This window comes from Cibotium barometz, chromosome 59 (genome assembly GCF_041138505.1).
Source record: "Cibotium barometz isolate CiBa-2024 chromosome 59, ASM4113850v1, whole genome shotgun sequence".
NCBI lineage: Eukaryota > Viridiplantae > Streptophyta > Polypodiopsida > Cyatheales > Cibotiaceae > Cibotium > Cibotium barometz.
This window is the reverse complement of record NC_141104.1, coordinates 30970869-30977942: the sequence shown is the minus strand read 5'-3', so window position 1 is coordinate 30977942 and position 7074 is coordinate 30970869. Positions and strand designations below refer to the sequence as shown.

General features: G+C 40.3%; 1 long non-coding RNA gene across 1 annotated transcript; it reads left to right on the top strand.

Annotated features, from left to right (window-relative positions):
* Positions 1-645: 645 nt before the first annotated feature.
* On the top strand, positions 646-3802 carry LOC147605700 (uncharacterized). The gene is made up of 5 exons (XR_015265129.1): positions 646-775; positions 1122-1172; positions 2002-2043; positions 2620-2692; positions 3380-3802. It is a non-coding gene; the product is annotated as an uncharacterized LOC147605700 (long non-coding RNA).
* The last annotated feature ends 3272 nt before the right edge of the window (positions 3803-7074 follow it).

Below are 7074 nucleotides of genomic sequence, written 5' to 3'. Positions count from 1 at the left end.
CCATAGAAGCTCGAGAAAAAGCTCTCAAAGTGTGATTATCATTCATAAAGGGTACTTAGGGGTTTGGCCCATTTTCCTTTATATCTATCCCCCATTTCACACTAAATTACTTCCTGGCCTTCACACATGACCATGCAACCCATTGGCTCATTACAATTATGCCCCTTGGCCTTTGGCCCAAACATGAATTCATATGTACAAGACTCACGCCCATAGGTTGTCACGTTACAAACCATTCCCACCCAAATAGGTTTCATTGAAGGAAAAAATCACTACTAGAGGTTTAGGGAATATCGACGTTAGAATACCGACGCAAATGTCGAACGTCGGTATGCCCGTCGTAAACTTGGAGGCGAAAAGTTGGGTGGGCAATTTTCAAAATTTCATATACCGACGCGTATATCGACGCGAATACCGACGCGTATACCGACGAATATACCGATGAATATACTGTCGAATATACCGACGCTCGTAAGTTTTTTACAGCCGAGAACCTATTGTTCTCTATTTTGCGCGGCGTCGAATTGCATCCAGAGAAGGTATGCGTCCGTCCATCTCCTTCAAGCTTTCGTCTTTTTACATTCAACCCACTCTTGTTGTTGTTGGGTGTTTTTCTCCTCTTCTCCTTCTCCACTTTAACTTATCCTCTTGCTTTTACTAATATGCTCTTGCTTTTGCTTTTTAGGATATAGGGCGTTTAGGGTTTTGTGATTTTTTTGGCTCTCTATGCATGTTGAGAGCTCTCTATGCTCGGGGGGGTCACTCGTATAAATATGTAAGTATCACGTGGGTTCAACAGAAGGACATTTTAAATATTTAAAACTTACAGAAATATATTTACAGAGGGGATTTATTTATTGTATTTTAAAAAAAAATTACAGATTTGAATAGGAAAGGATACATTATATTCACTAAAAAATTCACAGATAAGGGACTTTTTAAATAGGCCTTGAACGCACGTGATATAGAGGATTTACATATAGTGACTCCCCCGAGTCTCTATGTATGCATAGATCTCCTAATGCATGCATAGAGATTTTAGGGTTTTATATTACTTGTGTATTAGTTCTTATTCTTATGTTTAATTTACTAATTACTTTGTTTAATATTTTGTTTTGTAGGTCTTTCACCAATCTTTCACCAATCCTCTCCTTCAGCTTCGCAAAAAAGAGGTAGTCCCTCTTTTGATTTTCCTTGTTTATGCTTTTTTCTACGTATTATTGCACCCTTGGGTGCCAGGTTTAGGGTTAGTTTAGGGTTCTTGCAAGCTTATACATAGGATTATTGCAAGATCTATGCATAAAACCTGTCTATAAGCTTGCAATCTCTATGCATAGCCTTCTTGCAAGCTTTATGCATAAGCTCTATGCATAGGCTTGTATGCATAGAGCTTGCGAGCTTATAAAATCTCTATGTATAGGCTTTATGCATAGAGTTTGCAAGCTTATAAAATCTCTATGCATAGGTTTCTTGAAAGCTTGCATGGACATTATACATAGAGCTTGCATAGCCTTCTTTCAAGATCTTTGCATAGCCTTCTTGTTGAAAGCTCTATGCATAGCCTTCTTGTAAGCTCTATGTATAGGCTTTATACATAGAGGTTGTAAGATTATGAAAGCTCTATACATAGGGCTTGTAAGCTTATGCAAGATCTATACATAGAGTTTATGCATAGAGCTATATGAATCTAGCTGAATGCATGAATTAAGATCTATGCATAAAGCTTAATACATAATGTTTTATGTATAAATCTTATGGATGAGCTTTTATGCATAAGGCTTCATGCGTTATGTTTTTATGCATAAAGCTTTTTTTGATGTAGAGTGCCTTGCATGGATGGAGAGCATAAGCTTTTTGAATGTTTATACTCTCTTATACATATAACATATATTTCTTATGCTCTGTTTTTCTATGCATAAGGTATTCTCTTTATTCATAGAGTTTATATATGTATAGACATAGTGTGTTACTAATCACTTTTTTTCATGTTATGTTTTGTAGGTCTTAGATTGTTATCCCCTCCTTCAGCTTGACATTATCAAGGTAAGATCTCTTATCCATGTAAGACAAGATCATGTTTATTACACCCTTGGGTGATGGGTTTAAGGGTTAGCATAGTGCATAAGGCTTATAGCATAGAGCTTATGCATAAGACTTATGCATAAGGCTTATGCATAGAGCTTATGCATAAGTCTTGCAGCCTTATTATGCAAGCTTATACTTAAGGCTTGCAAGCCTTACTATGCATACGATTGCATAAACCTTATTCATAAAGCTTGCATAAGACTTACATATAGAGCATTACACATAAGCTTATGTATAGATCACTATGCATAGGCTTTATGCATAAGGCTCTATGCGTTCAGCTTTAGGTGTAGGCTTCTATGCATAGAGCTCAATGTGTAGGCTCTATTTGCAGAATCTATGCATAGAGATTTATGCATAAGGCCTTTATAAATAGCTATTTATGAATAGAGCTATCCCCTCTCTCCATCCTTCTTCTAATTACCTTCTTAATTTTTTATGGAGAGAAGATTTGTATGTGTGTTGTGAGAGATGTAGAGAGTGAGAGAGCTTGTGTATGTGAATCTATTACTAATGTATGCAATGTGTGTGTAGGTTTGTTTCTTCCACGTATGTCCTACCTTGCAGATCTGCTTCGAACACGCACTATCCAATCCACATTTGAGAGGTAAGCATATTACCAATTATGTTGTTTTATTAATATTACTTCTCTTTTTGTTCTCAATTTATAATTTTTAATAGAAATTGAGTATGAAAGCATGTTATTTTTAATTTGTTCTCAATTTGTAATTTTTAATTGAAATTGAGTATGCAAGGTTGTTGTTTTATGCACATCTATGCTAATATTAGCATAGATGTGAGTGCATACGAAATTAATGTATGTGCTTATTTGTCTTTATACACACATACACACTTTGAAAGAGAGAGAGAGAGAGAGAGAGAGAGAGAGAGAGAGAGAGAGAGAGAGATTTTCTTCCTGGCGCTTACCCAAGGCGTTTCGGTCTCTTTTTCGACTTGAAATCTAATGTCTAAGACATGCATGTAAACGCTATGTCTATATGTATATACTCTAATGTAATTGCCTAAAGCACATATTCATAAGCTAATGTATAAGTTATTTTTAAAATCTCCCTCAACAGCTGGGGAAAAGAAGCCCGTTTGGCACTTTTTTAAATATTTTTAAAATCTCCCTCAACGGCTGGGAAAAAGAAGCCCGTTTGACGCTTTAAATGTTATTTTTAAAATCTCCCTCACGGCTGGGAAAAAGAAGCCCTGTTTTATGGTTTACATAATGCTTTGTGTAATGCATAATGATTTACATTTAATGAGCTACATATACATGTTATCCTGCTAGATGGAGCCTCTCAATCTTGAAGAGAGAATAGCGTGTCCATGCATGCGATGTAAGTACCAAATCTTTCGAAAACGAAGGATTTGCAACCAGCATATTCATGACGCTGGCATATTTCCAATGGAGCGGTTGCAAAATTTACGGTTTCAATCGTACAACCAAGCAAGTGTGCAGCCGCATCTTGATAACATTGCGCCTATGAATTCTCGTCCCCAACAAAGGATGAGAATATCGAAGGAGGGAGTGACAGATGGAGCTCAATTAACAGCACCCGAGGGAATGGAAGAAGGTCAAGAAATGGAAGAAGGTCCAATGGAGGAAATGTTGGATGCCTTCATCGAGCAACAAGAAGCTCTCTTCGAGGAGCATGAACATGAAGATCATCAACCACGACATTCTCAACGGTCAAATTATGAACCAGAGGAAGAGGCCATGCGTAAACTTGCACACCTTCCACTATACAATGGTGCCAAGATATCTGTATTGCGTGCATCTCTTACGATGCTAAATTTACAGTCAATTTTTGAATGGTCTAATACAAGTGTCATTGAACTCTTCAAGTAAGGATTTTTTGGAGATTACACCTAATGTTGAAATGATAAGTTTTCAACTTGTATTTGACTAAATCTTAATAGTAACGATCAGATATTGCCATACTTGCAGGCTTTGATATTGCCCCCCGGCAACGAGATGCCTCCATCTCGTGCAGATGCCAAGAAGTTATTGAAATCCATAGGCATGGATTACAATAATATTCATGCTTGTCACAATGATTGTTGCCTCTTCCGCCATGAATATGAGCATTTGCAAGAATGTCCCCATTGTGGCTCTAACAGATACAGAGAAGATGTTCACAAGAATAAAAAGCATGTTCAGGTGCAAATCTATAGCAAGCTTGATGACATGGCATGCCACAACTCGATCCACAGATGAAGTGATGCGTGTGCCTGCTGATTCACCCGCATGGAGACACATTGAAGAGAAATGGCCGGCTTTTAGGGAAGATCCTCGTAACCTCGGTCTTGGCCTAGCAATGGATGGTGTAAACCCTTTTGGTTTAAGGAGCTCTTCATGGAGCACATGGCCTATTTGCCTTGTGAATTATAATCTTCCGCCATGGTTAGCAATAAAGAAAGGTCATTTGTTGCTCTCATTAATAGTTCCAGGAAAGTACAAGGTGAAGAACATGGATGTATATTGAGCACCACTTATTGATGAGTTACGCACCTTGTGGAACGGAATTGAAGTGAAGGACATATCAAAGCAGCAGAGTGGCCAAAGACTTGCAACTGTGCAAGGTATTCTCATGTGGACAATGCATGATTGGCCTGGCTATGGAGAATGCTCAGGTTTGTCTATATCGGGTTACAATGCATGTCCTGTATGTGGTCCTCGACTTGATTCAAGATACTCAAAAGCATTACAAAAGAATGTCTACCGAGGACATGTTAGGTATCTTCCAGAAAATCATGAATTGCGGGATGGTAATCTAGAAAGACCTCCTCCAAGTGCACTGAAGGCAAGCGATTGGAAGATCAAATGGGAGGAATGTGGCAACTTGGCATGTCCTGGGATGAAGAGGCTCTCTATCTTTCACCAACTCCCCTATTGGGGTGATCTCCTTATAAACCATTTGCTTGACCCGATGCATATTTTCAAGAATGTAGCTGACATTCTGTGGAAGACCATCACAGGAAAAAAGGAGACTAAAGGCCAAAGGGACGACTTGGAAGAGATAGGTTGCATGCAAGAGATGTGGGCTCGCACTAGACCCAATGGAAAGGTGCTACTTCCAAGAGCCCCATGGGATTTTAGTAAGATGGAGGAACAACAAGTGAAGAGGACAATTTCAGAGTTTTGGACTCCTACAGGTTGTATGCATTGCTTGAAAAGTGCATTTACAAAGGATGATGATCTTAGTGGCCTCAAGAGTCATGATTGGCACAACTTTCTACAATTTGTGCTACCCATAGCAATAAAAGATTGCCTCACTGAAGACATTAGAGATACTATCTATAAGATTAGCACATTGGTGCGCTGGATTTCTTCAAAAGAGATAAAGAGAGACACTTTGGAGATGTAAGGACCCCAACCCGTAGGGCGGGAGAATCCTTTTGATAGGCGGTTAAGTCTCGTGTTATTTTCTGATTGAGGACACCTCGATCTTATAGAAATACGAGGTTACGAGCAAACAGAGGGACCTAACTCTATCTCGCAGGGGAAGCATAGTCATCCTGAAGGAAATTCTAATCCCCAGCACGGAATGTGCGTGGAGATGGAACAAGACCCACACTTGGTTCAAGGAAGCCAACGCCTTTTTCCTCCCCTATTTCATGAGGCACGGCCGCTGGCTCGGTCCCCTAAAACAAGTCTTGTTCGGGATTCTACTATTCCCTAAGTATCGTAAGTTACGACTAGTAGAAAGCTACCGGACTGACCGGGTCCACCCATCCTTAGAATGGTACCGTCAGGGCATCCATTCTCCCACTTTCCACACACTCACCCGTTCAATTGTTTTCTAATTAAGTCCTACCACACTGTGAAACACTTAAAAACAAATTCCTTTGTTAATTAATTACACTTGATTCCTTAAAAGAAATCTTCCTTAGCACAACATTGAAATCAACAAACATACTTAGAGTGAAAAATATTTACAAAGACCCTGGAACCGGGCCGATATTCCAATCCAAACTTCCTGTCCAAACCATAACCATAACCATAGCCACAATCCAATCACAACCACAACCACAACCACACCGATGCTCTAGAATTCGATCTTCCAGCCTCAACCAGCTGGGTAAACCTCACGGACCGTCTCCCCTCGTCGTCAGCCAGCCGATGAGGGCCAAGCCGTCCTGTCACCCCCTCAGGTACTACCGCTTGTACCAAATCCTCTCGCCCTTCGGAGGGGACGTCTCCTCATGAGGTGGGGGTTAAGTCACCGCACTAGCCTGGACCCACAGAACTAGGCAGCATATATACATCACCCTGGTGGTGAAATCCACTTCCCAGTGGCATAGGAGGGGATTGCCCTGGGCCGACTCCCGGCCTCGCTATATCCTCCGCCCGGCTACACAGGCAAGCACGGAGTTAGCTAGGGGGGGTGAAGCTGTACCTGCATGTTAGCAATAAACCAGCTGTGTATCCAATAAAAAGAGACATAGCCTTTATTCAATGAATTCACACATTAACAAAAACCATCGTTTCGGAAAGACAATGATTTAAAAGCAAGATTATTTTCTTATAACTTTACTTAAGAGTAACCATAAGGTACTTTAGGCCATCTATACTAGGGGTTTAACCTTGGTTCCTTTCTTATTATTTCGAATCCTTGCATTAAGCTTCATAAGAGAGAATTTTACTTAAACTTGTTAAATGACCAACCTGGTTATCGTTTTCGTGCCTATTCGCTTCAAGAGGGGCGAAGTCGATTTTGCAGGGACGCGATTCGCTTCATTCCCTCCTTGGGCAGCGTGTGGTTCTTCATTTCGGTGGCATTTCGGTGCCATAGGAGCACTAGAGTTTTAAGAGGATAGAGAGAGAACGGGGTGCATATAAGAGGTTGGGAACGTGGAGAGAAAAGAGAGAATTCTACTGGTTCAAAAAACGGATTCGAAAACGGAGTCCGTTTGGGGTAGGAAAAGCTTGTTGGGCTTATGGGTAGGAACGACCTCTTAGCCTAAGTTTAAGTCGCCGCA